Raw genomic sequence first — 11,587 nt, forward strand, 5'->3', positions numbered from 1 at the left:
ATGAGCCAACTATTGCGGATTTTGTGAAACAAAATATAGATGAAAACCATGGAATTTTGAAGCAATCCACGAAAAGAAACTTCTTTGAAATTCTCATTAGCATTATGACGGAAGTGACGGTATCATTGGAGGGTAGTTTCCCCAGTCCTGCGTCAAGAAGCATTTTCATTACTCTAACGTAAATAGTACTTTAATGAATTTTCTACAAAATTTCTGCGACGATTTTTCCTAAACATTCAATTACAGTAATACAATGAGAAATCCACAGCTTTTACTTGCATTTTTATGGGACAAATATTTTTAGAGCAGGATTAAAAAAAGGGATGTGGATTCCCTTTTCATTTCAGTGTAATGTAGGATTGTTCAAACAGAAAGATGTTGGTAAGTATGAAGTTCATGATGGAGATAAATTATAAGATCGAAGAGGAAGTCGTGAGAGTCTTCATGACAGTAGTCAGTTAGTGCTTTCAAGAACGCCCTATCCTCATTACAGAGCATAAAACGAATTTAGAACTACAATAATAAAAAAAAAAAAAAAGTTAAAAATATTAGTTCATTATTAGATACTAATAGATATGGCAGACAAAAGCAGATGGCCGAGAAATGATAACCGTGGAGCCGAACAACAGATAGAGATCTGTTGGAAGATACTTCAGAGAAAGAGAAGCTAACTAAAGAAATGAAGAGAAGCGGGAACCGATAATTAGGGAAGAATGAAGGAGCGTGGATGGAAGATGGCGGCTGGACTATTGGCAACACGGCGCGACTCTAGGTGTGACTGCAGTGGGCACGATATGGCAACATGGCAGGGTGAGATGGCAAGGTTCGGGCCGCGCACACTCTATGCGTCGCACGCACGCACCCCTTACTCCCCACTACTGGGCACACTGTATAGCATTGAAACTGTCTCCATTCAAATGGCTAAAGAAGCACGTGGTTACCGGCTCTAGCCGGGGGCCTACTGACAAACTAAGAACAACCAGGTGACGATGCTCTGTGTATATCACCAGTCGATTCTAGAAGGTCTGCAGACATAAACCTGGGGGTGACCTCTCCCAAGACTTTCATGCGGGACTCCAACTTACATCTCAGAAGGAAGAAAGAATTATGCCAATTTCAGTCAAGAACTGTTCGTAAGCAGACAGGGTAGAAGATATATCAACCAACCTCATAATAATGTAAAAATATTGTCAACAAGCATCGAAGATGTCCACAGCTTGAAAGCTCGGTAAAATAACAAATCATGACTGAAATTGGTAAAAGCAATTAACAATACTTATATTTTTTTTCTATCAGCCATTTATTTACTTGAACTTAAATTTTACAACAGGCAAATTTGAACCAAGAATAAAATGGCACGAACACCATTCGACGAATAGAGTTCTCTGCGATTCAGAATTGTTACCGGAAATAACCAGTTTTTAAGCTCCTTGGGCCCTTAATGGTTTTTAGAAAATGGTGCTAGTTCAAAATCTTCAAAAAATAAATGTCAGTCTAAATTTCCAAACTTTAAGAGAATTAGTTAACGGGCAAGGCCACTTAAAGAATGGATCTTCCAGTATTTTTAGATTTTCTCTACACGAATCTATAACTTTCATTTCATTGGCCAAAGGGTTGAGGTAGGGATCTGTTGGGGTACATTTCAGTGAAATGCACGGGGTACACAAATTGTCTAGTACTGGTAAGAGTATGATTCCAAATATTCGCCCGTTTGATGGAAACCATAGAAGCGGAAGAGAGGAGAATGTCGTCTGTGTTCTAAATTGGGTTTCATCACAAATATTCCAGGATGCCGCCTTATTGATGTTCCGACCAAATTTTTTTGAAAATCCGACGATTCTTGAAAAGTAATGTTAAAAGGACGACGTAGCAGCATGAATCAACAGCGTCTACAGTCAACACAACAGTGTTTTAGCAAACATATAATTTCTTTCCAGGTATGAATATGGTGGGGGAAGTTGTTAATGAAGACAGATAAGGTAGTGGGGGGAGGGAGTTACGAACAATAACAGGAAGTAGTTTCAGTGCTGATGTTCTTTATTTCCTTTATATTAAGAGAAGACCAGGGATGATTCATTGAGCAGTTCACTTTCATTACGCGGATGGCCGGCTGAACGGATAACTGTGTCGCACTCGCACAGGGCTGCCACCATACAGCTCTCTCAAACATCGCTGATCATTTACCATTTTCTCTCTCGAAGTGCAGCTTCTAATCAAATCTTCTCTTTATCTACTGAATCTCAAAAACATGTTCAGTGTAGTGACTGGTGCCTTTTAACACATTGCGATCAATTTGGCGTTCCATAAAAATCGTTTACAAAGATACCCCCTCCTCAAATTTGAGTGCTAATTAATGCTAACAATTTAGTGATGAGTGTACCCACACATTCGGGAGCCCTGACTGCTACCAATGATCTACGCCTGTGTAAATATATTTAAAAAGGCCATTCTTGTTACACCCGGGGACTACACTGGGAGACCCACATCAGGTTTTTTTTTTGTTTATTCCACGACGGGCGGCCGTCTGTGTGGAGCAGAAGTGAGCTCTATCTCGGCCCGAGCTATGCGGGTCCCCCAGCTAGCCATTAAACTACACTCGGGCCCCGCTGCGAGCACATAACCACCAACTTTACCACATAATTCTTCCATTTTTCTTCTGTTGTAATTACTTCCCCGTCTATATAACTTTGTTTTTTTTTTTTTTAGCTTATTTCATGACCCACAGACGACGCCGCCGACTGTTTCCAAGATGTGAAGCACAGTACTTGCAGTCCTTCATTGCTGCTAACACTAGGCCTTTCCACCATTACACAATCACACTACAGATCCCAACGTAAAGAGAACAAGGGAGCCGCTTCCATTAGATGTTTATAAAAGACGGGCAGAATTGAGGCGTCAAGCGGCAGATCACCTTGGAAGGGGATTTACCGCTTTCAGTGTCACGATCTTCCCCCATCCACACTTCTATTACACAATTTTATCCAAGACCTGGTCTTAAAATGTATTTCTTGAAAAAGCACCTCTACAGACTTGTATTGTAAAAAGTAAAGTAATGCCTATTTTTTCAGGCGGGCTTTACGTCCATCTACCAAATTAGGTGTCGTGGACGGAGGCAACTAGCTAACATTCTTTACTATAAATTCCTCTTAATAACCATCCACCGGAAATCGAACCCGGTACCACAATACATTTTTGCGGCCCTCGCCTCTAACCGCTCGACTATCGTGGCGCCTTCTACAAAGGGACTAGCCCTACCATTACGAACATTGTAAATGCACTTTTATTTTCTCATACCGAAGGTAACGATTGAATCTTCCTCCAGATTTTTGTTTCTGTTTACCAATTTAAATTTAAACTAATCAGAAAAAAAGAGCTGTTTTGGAATTCTTTTCAAGAAAATTAAACTTGAAAAGTTTTTCTTTTTTTTTTAATTTGTCCCGCTTCTCATGGACGTCCTTATATTTCAAGAAAAATTACCTTTAATGAAATTAGCTAACTAACATTTGTAGTAGTCCAAATTCTAAGTCTGCAGATAATTTGAACGCTACAATAGCAACACAATAGGAGTTAATGCACACGAAGCTATTCTAAGAACAAATCGCTAAGTAACGATATATATTTAAGTAATTTTGCGGGTCTAGAAATTTGGAAAAACTAAATTTAAACAGAGCCGGTGCCCCCTCCTTAACCTGCGAGATATTGGCCTTCCCACTACACCATAACACACACCAAGAGTGCTGGTTGCCATGGTCTCCGCGGCTGCTGTATATCAAAATAACACAGTCACCCCCCCCCCAAACACCCTCCTCAAACTCAACACGTCATTGAATTATTTTTTGCTAAATTTTATTTTGGCAAAAAAACTTAATAGCAACAGACAGGCAATGCCTTCGTCTGACCTCTAAAAGGGTTTATTGCATTTTTAAACGCCAAATTAATGAAACGTACATAATGCGTTTTTTATTTCCAGTCATGTAATAAAATTTAATATTTAACGTGCCGCCATCGGCCTAAAACCAAAAATAAATTAACGCTAACAAAATATTAAAATTAACCAAATTCCAGTAATGATGCAGACATTAAACATACTCAACAATATGAATGAAGCTTATTAGGCAAACCTTCATGGCTTTAGGGGCCCCCAAAATGCGTGAAAGCTTTGGGGGTTCTCTGTCCAGTATCATCCCTCTGTCTGGGGGATTAATGGCAAGCAGACCCTACTTCCATTCTATGTCCTATCTCGCTAATGGCCATGATCGCGGGCGGCACTCTTTACAGAAACTCATGGGAGCAGTTAATCAACTTAGGCTAAAGTTGTGCTAAGCCCAAACAATACCTATGCAGCTTACTTTAGTAACATCAATCGAGATCCAATACAACAACTGGGAGACCATAACTTTGAAGTAGTACAACATTTCAAGTCCATCAGAGCTGCTGTCACGAAATTAATATTGTCACAAAAGCTAAGATATTAAAAGATAATAAACTCCAAAAAGAGGAGACGAACGTCTTTTAAACACATGGAAATAAACAAGATTAGGACCAACCGGGAATCATACTAAGAACATGAGTACAAGACTGAGATGGTTAGGTCCAGCATCAGCGGAAGGAGAAGTTTAGAATACTAAAAAAACTGATCAATGGCCCACCTCCCTTGGAGAGAAAAATAAATAACAGAAAGTCTCGAGATGCGATGGCCAGATGATGTTCAGCAGGCTCTCGGGAGAGATGGAAGGATGGTCCAGGGAAGAAGTTGAGTAGCTGAGGAGGCTAAGGCCCTTAAAGAGCCAATGAGATTTCTTAAAGAAAGATTAGTTGGTATTCATTTCAAAATGTGCCTCGCTACGTCGTGGACGAAGAAAGATGGAAATTCCTTTAATAGAATTTTAGCGTCATAATCTCTGACCGAGTTAGGTATATCATTTTAAGGAAAACTAATCTAAAATCCCAAAACTAATAAACTCCAATAATGCAAAAAAGCTGGGTCACTCAAGACCGGATTGAAGTTGTTCAAGCCAACGTTTCTTCTGGTGGTGCAATTTACTCTGACAGGAAGTTTATTCCACAGGACTGTTATAAGCGAATTCAACGAAATAAAAATAAGGACTTCATGTAATGGTATATAATCTAATAGATGGAGAATACAGTCTCACCTTGAACCTTAATTATCTGGAGAGACAATAAATAACATACTCCTGGCTTTTAAGATGAAAGAAAGGGAGGTTACCTGGTGTAGAAGAAGGAAGTGTTACCAGCTAGAACAGATAGTTTGTGTGGCCAAAGTACAGTTGGCCACACTGACAAGAGTGTATAACAAAACATCTGCTGCCATGTCCGGTTTGGGTTGTTGTCCAGAGATCAACTGCACACTCTCGTACATACAACGTCGGAGCAGCACAACTACCCACTAGACACCTGTCATAACCTAACTATTAACCCCATCTAGTACATTATACTTGAAAACTAAATTATAAATATTTAGCTTGTAGCTAGAGGTGACATTAATTAGCCAATCAGCAGCACAATAACCCCTGCTGTCAACTTGCTCTATGTCAGCAGTAGGGGTGCAGGTTGTCAACCTGTATCTTGAACTAACAACAATATTACAGATAAAGAAAATTAAATAAAGCATGCTTACTATTTCCTCCGACTTGTGCTCCTAGCGATCGAAAGCGTGGATCACTCGGAAACAGGTCTCATGAGCCGAAAAAAACGTTTGTAGGAAATAGTACATGCATTCAGAACTAAAATAAAATCCACGGGTCCACCGGAAATTAGGAGATCGAAACTCCTCAAGCAGAACACAACTTGATTTCCTATATTTCATAATTTCTCGGCAATGACTTCTACAAATAATTTGTCTAAATTATTACACTCAAGACACAAGCAGACCTACAACTTTTATTTGTATACACTTTTTCACGATAACTCCTCTAAGAGAACATCTGGACAGACAGGGCAAAGTGTGCAATTACTGACGGCAACCATCTTTTTTTTGGGTAAAAATTCCAAGTTGCTACAAAAAAATTTAAATATCAGATATTGCGACGAATTGATAGTGGCATAGTTGGTGAAAGATCACTATTTCTTCTGCCCAATCCACGGAAAACCAACTTAGTGTCCAGGTGGAACACTTAGTATTCCTTGCATTTTCCTAAGAGCTTTTCTTTGGCAAAATTAAGTACAGGAAATGTGTGGAACTTTTGTTATTGTCAGTACGTAATTTGTTTAAGGCGGGTTAATTAGATTAAACCCTGACTATGCTAGTTTCATGTACTAATCACTTGTATACTTTTATATGTGTTTATTAGTGCGCGCGTGAATATAAAATAATAATTATACTACTTATAAAACAACTAATTGAGTTATTAAGAAACCTTATCTCATTTATCTATTGTCGGAAAGCATTATTTCGCAGTCTAGCCGATTTGATCGAACACTATTCCAAGGCTGAACTTGTTAAAGTTTCATTCCTATTTTATTAATTTTCCTTTCTCCTAGAATTAAGAGGAAGTACTGCAATCGTAAAGATTTCACCGGAAATTCACGTTTCAAGTTCCTCGAGTTCGAATAACTGTAATTCACCTTTTGAGGTTCTTTGACTTCGTATAAATGTAAGGGCGCTATTAAAATCCCTCCACCAGAAAAAGCAATTAACCGAAGGAATTTTTAACTTTTTCTTTTTTATAGATTTCCCAAAAATTGATCCTGCAGTTTTCTAGGAATTTGCACGCATCTAGATCTTTAACATTGATTTTTTAAACAATTTTCCGGAAAAATGTCAATTGTTTGATCATAAATACAAGTAATCCTAGAGCATCGATCAAATGTATTGATAAAGAAAATTCGCGATTTTCTCTAAAACATTTGAACCGCTAATCTTACACCCACAAAACACCACTTCCTTTGCCATTTTCCTTGATTATATTTTCTTGAAAATAGAACTTGTATGAAATTAAAAAGATTGGTTACTTCAATATTGTACACGTTCTCATGAATGCCCAAAAACAATCAGCCCTTCAATGTGGCATTTCCTGATGGGCGATCTTCTTCAACTTCGGAATTTTTGTTAAATATCTAATAACAAAAGGAAGACAGATTACAGCTAAATCTTGGTCAAAATTTTTTGTCAAGCATACATTACAGTAACAGATTACATTTCTATATTATAAATTGAATACGAATCAACAACGTTTAACCATCTTCTCAGATAAAATCAAATACAGCTTCTTGAATTTTTATGAAGACCTAAATATTCTTGCAACACTCCTGGACGACGAAAAATCTAGCGAATTTTCTATATCGCATTTTTCGCAATCTGTTTTTGTTGCAATTTCAATAATAGTATAAAAAAGTTTTGTGTGTTTAGGTCTGTTAATAGATTAGCTATTTCTCTGTTGAGGTAGCTACAAGGTTATAAATATTGTCTGGCAGGCGGCCATATTATTACTATAATTATTTTTAAATTTTCATCAACACTTTTATCATTATATTTATATTTCTTCCGATGTTGTTTTTTTAAGTTATTTGGTTAATACCAAGTTCTGTGCAGGTATAACAGCAAGTTGTTCCCAAGGTTTGAAGAAAAAGAAACATACATCGCTAACTTCCTGAATAGTTATTTCCGGTAAGAGACGATTGTGCGAGTGTTTCGAATTGATTGTGTTCCGTGAGAAAGTTAGTCCCTTAAATCGAATTTCCCCCGTTGGTGCTCTTGCAAGTTCAAGTTAATGAGTTACTGTCAAGAGACTATGAACATTTGATAGACTGGATAGGCTTTAAACGATTATAAAAATGTAATTACGGAAATTCCGTCTTTTTTCATTCAAACTTCTTGTGAGGAAAGATGAAAACCAAGAGAACTACACCCAATCATCTTTAAGGAAGCTTACCGGTAAAATAGAAAATGTTACTTTAATATTCCAGCTATCCTGAGGGTGCCCCAGAAAAAGTTTTGCCGAATAACAATGGCATAGTCACTTAGGCTTACTTTACCCAAATAAAATAACCACGCTACGCGACTAGGAGCTTCAAGAAAATCTTATAAAGTTCCTTGCTCATTGGTGCAAAGGTTCGTTTCCATATGACTCAGTTTTCAGCATCCTTTGACTGACATTGCATTAAACCCTGCAAAAAAAGATCGAAACGGGTTTGCCTATCAAGAAAAAAAGAAATGATCGAGGACCGAAAACGACCCCACCACCAAATCTCGGCCAGAAATTCTTTAGTTTGAAGAAATTATTTTTGTAAAAATTAATTTTCCAACAAAATCATTATTTTTTTTTTAAATTAGTGTGAGAAAAACTCACAGCAAAACTTGTACGAAGGTTATATTATGATAAACGACCGGCCAAAGAAAATAGAAAATAACGCAGGCATGAATTGAATAATTAATAGTTTATTGTTCACTGTTATCGCGTCTCGCCTAGACAAGGTCAATTATTATCCTTTTTGATCGTCTAAAGCCTGGGTCTCGCTTCTACAACCAGAAGCCAGCGAGTTTCTGAATGCTCTTTCAACTCCTCCAAATTAATAGTCCTTCCATGCATTGCTTTACAAAGCTTTTTAAATTTTTATTTTCTAAATATACTTGGCCGATTTTTCGAAAAGCTAATTACATAATCTTTTGAAATTGTTCTTAGCCAGCAAGCCTAACTTTGGAGAAATGTCCACAGAATTGCTAGTTTCGAGGAGAAGATCAAATGGAGCAAGTTTTAAGAAGAAATAAATGGCAACGCTCATTCAGAATACGAGTCAATTTGTATCGACTAGTTGAAGTCGCGAAAAGTTCGCTGATAATCATAACCATGTCCAGACTTAGTTCGTTGAAATACCTTACGCCTCCCTGGTTTAAATGACAGGAGAGCAGGAAATCTCTTCCTATCTAAGCTACATTGGGCAAGATATAGCATGACCAAAAGATCATAATGATATGAACACAGATTACTCACACGAGTTCCTTTAACCGCAGTTGTCTTGAAACGTATAATTTGAATTAAAAAGTAGTTGACTTCAATATGTGTTTGTTCTACTAAAAAAAAGACTATTTTCAGAAAAAGTGCTGTTACCCATGGCAAAATTTGCAGCGAAATACCCTCTAGGTTCATGCTAGCACCTGTGCCATATATAAAAAAAGAACCTAATGCAAATTTGAACCCCCTTAAAGGCGCCGTTGAAGTGAAAACTATTTATCAAAAATTTAACACTCTATCTCATTTCTTCTTCACCTAATGACATTAGATTAAATAAAAAATAAATTTTAAAACGAACTCGTAGTTTGAAAAGAATGGGTATCTCTGACGAGTTATGCATGTGATACCTTGTTGGATAAGTATTCAGTATTAACCATTAAACGTGTTTTATCGATACAACCGTAAAATCGAAAATCTGCGTCTATTGCATTTAAAAAAAAAAAAAATTAAACTCTTAAGGTGGATGGGCTCAGGTGCAAGCATTGTGTGACGTCATTGAGCAATAGTAGGGGAAAAGGCTAAGCAGCTGGGCATTCTATCGCGGGGGGTGGGGGTACACGTGCACATGGTAGGGGGAAACACCCTCAAGGTCACTGACCTTCTAACAGCCACCCTCCTGATGATGGTTAAGGGTTACGTTAGAGAGAGAGAGAACCTCATTGGCAAGGAGGCTCCCAGTTACCTGATACAATAACCACAAAGGCATTTTTTTTTTTTTTTTTTCGAAGAGGGAAAGTTGGTAAGAATAGAAAGAAGCCTAGGCCCTTTTTATATCATCCATTATGTTAAGGTCGACTGACCGGCAGCCATTTTGAGTGTGTATGCCTTGCCAGAGATTGTACTGGTCAATGTTCCTCAGAGTTATGGCGTCTTAAAACGAAAAATACTACGCACTTACTAGCATTTTTGTTTTTGTTTTGAAGTAAATTGAAAAAATTGCACATTATTCAATAAGAGGTGGAGCGGGGAAATGTTAAACAGATAAGCAAAACCATTACAAATCGTTATTACGTCGTACTCCGAGTGGAACGTATAAAAGGTTTTGAAATATGAACTCAGTGGGGAAAAATGAAGCATAATATTAATTAACACTGGCAACACTACATTTTTAAAAAATTCAACTAAATTGTTAACAAAAGTAAAATTTTATAAACAGTAAAAGCACTTACTCAAGATGATTAATTAACTGGCAGAACAAGTGTGAAGGATAAAACAAATTCTGCATCCTTCACTGCACTGCTGTCACAGACTCATTCTGTCAAAGACCTACAACAGAGTGCAATTTTAAAATAATTTCCCTTTTTAATACGCAAAAAAATATTGAAAATGTGGCGCATATCGTTTTTAGGGTTAGTTTAAAATAAGTATTTTTTTTTAACAAAATAAAGGGATGAAATTAAGTAATCATGTCGCAATTAAAATAGAAAAGATGAGTAAATAAAAAATGTACGTATCAATACTTTCACACGCGATTTTAAACAATTCTTCAGAAAGAATTTCTAGAAGCAACTTAAGCAACATTTCTTGTTTTCTCAACAAATGAAAAAAGTGCAATATTACTGTACTAAAAAAGAAAAACAAAAAAACTAATCGTTAGAACAAGAAGAATGGAGTTGAAAAGAAATTTACAAAAACGTTTTTTTAAAAAAAGGAAGTCCTTGAGATTTGAGTAATAAGAAAAAATTGGATAACAAAACGAAAAAGCAAATTATTTGCTAATGGTTTTTATGACGGCTTTACGATAATGGAAAAATGCTATAAAACTCACCTTTTCTTGTTAATAAAATAACAAATACACTTGTGATATAAGATTTTTTATTTGTGATGCACCTATAGCCAAAGCTGTGTGCTACATGACACACGAGAATATTTCAAGCACAGATCTTACTTCAAGCTTAACCATCAATAGAACCAGACAAATAATATCACTTAATAATTTTATATTTTACTTCACTTTCAGTTTATTGCAGATGATTTCCAGCTCACCAAAAAAAATAACTAATTACGACACACAGCTTAAGGAAATTAAAGAAAATGGCGACGCATTCTACACATTCACCTTTGTTTTTTTTTTTTATATCTAAAGGGTCAATATTTTGACCACTCTATATCTAGTTTGTTTTAGTTTTTAGGTGAAAACTAATGATTGAAAATATTTAATTCTTGTACTTACAACAATTGTAATAAGATATCCTAACGAAGCACACAAAATATAACCACAAATATTCACGGGTGACAGGGCATAACCCACACAGAACCACTTAGGACAAGAAAAGAAGGAGGGGTGCACCACGTGACTAGTAGATGATGCGCGATTGGACAAAATAACAAGAAATTTCCCCAGTAGAGTGCAGCACAAGGCATTGATTAAGCTAATATAATTAATAACTTATATATATTTTCAATAATCTAATGCTTGTATGAAAAAACACACAACTTTCACTAAAAAAAAAATTATTAACCTTAAAATAAACATTTTTATTTCAAAAAATTAGAACTTAATGGATTGGAGATATTTAAAAGTGCCTGGATAACTTTTACGATTAATTCGGCATGGCAGGGGATGCCGAGTCTTTTTATTCTCACTTGAATTCAATTGGAGAATCAAATTTGAA

At 36.5% G+C, this 11,587-nt stretch overlaps 1 protein-coding gene across 5 annotated transcripts in view; it reads right to left on the reverse strand.

Annotated features, from left to right (window-relative positions):
- drn (zinc finger AN1-type doctor no) overlaps window positions 1–11,292 on the reverse strand; it is a 65,339-nt gene extending 54,047 nt beyond the window's left edge. For 2 of the 5 annotated variants that reach the window (XM_074124534.1, XM_074124533.1), the window contains exons 1-2: window positions 11,146–11,292; window positions 10,142–10,238 (exon numbers count right to left, since the gene is read on the reverse strand). The gene's annotated coding sequence lies outside the window, so the exon portion shown is untranslated. Of the gene's footprint in view, window positions 1–10,141; window positions 10,239–10,740; window positions 10,918–11,145 lie in introns of those variants that run through there. The other 3 variants (XM_074124537.1, XM_074124535.1, XM_074124538.1) reach the window with 2 other exon arrangements.
- Window positions 11,293–11,587: the final 295 nt, after the last annotated feature.

The sequence above is a fragment of the Rhodnius prolixus genome, unplaced genomic scaffold, assembly GCF_049639745.1.
Source record: "Rhodnius prolixus isolate KJV_2025 unplaced genomic scaffold, Rpr scaffold_3, whole genome shotgun sequence".
Classification (NCBI taxonomy): Eukaryota; Metazoa; Arthropoda; class Insecta; order Hemiptera; family Reduviidae; genus Rhodnius; species Rhodnius prolixus.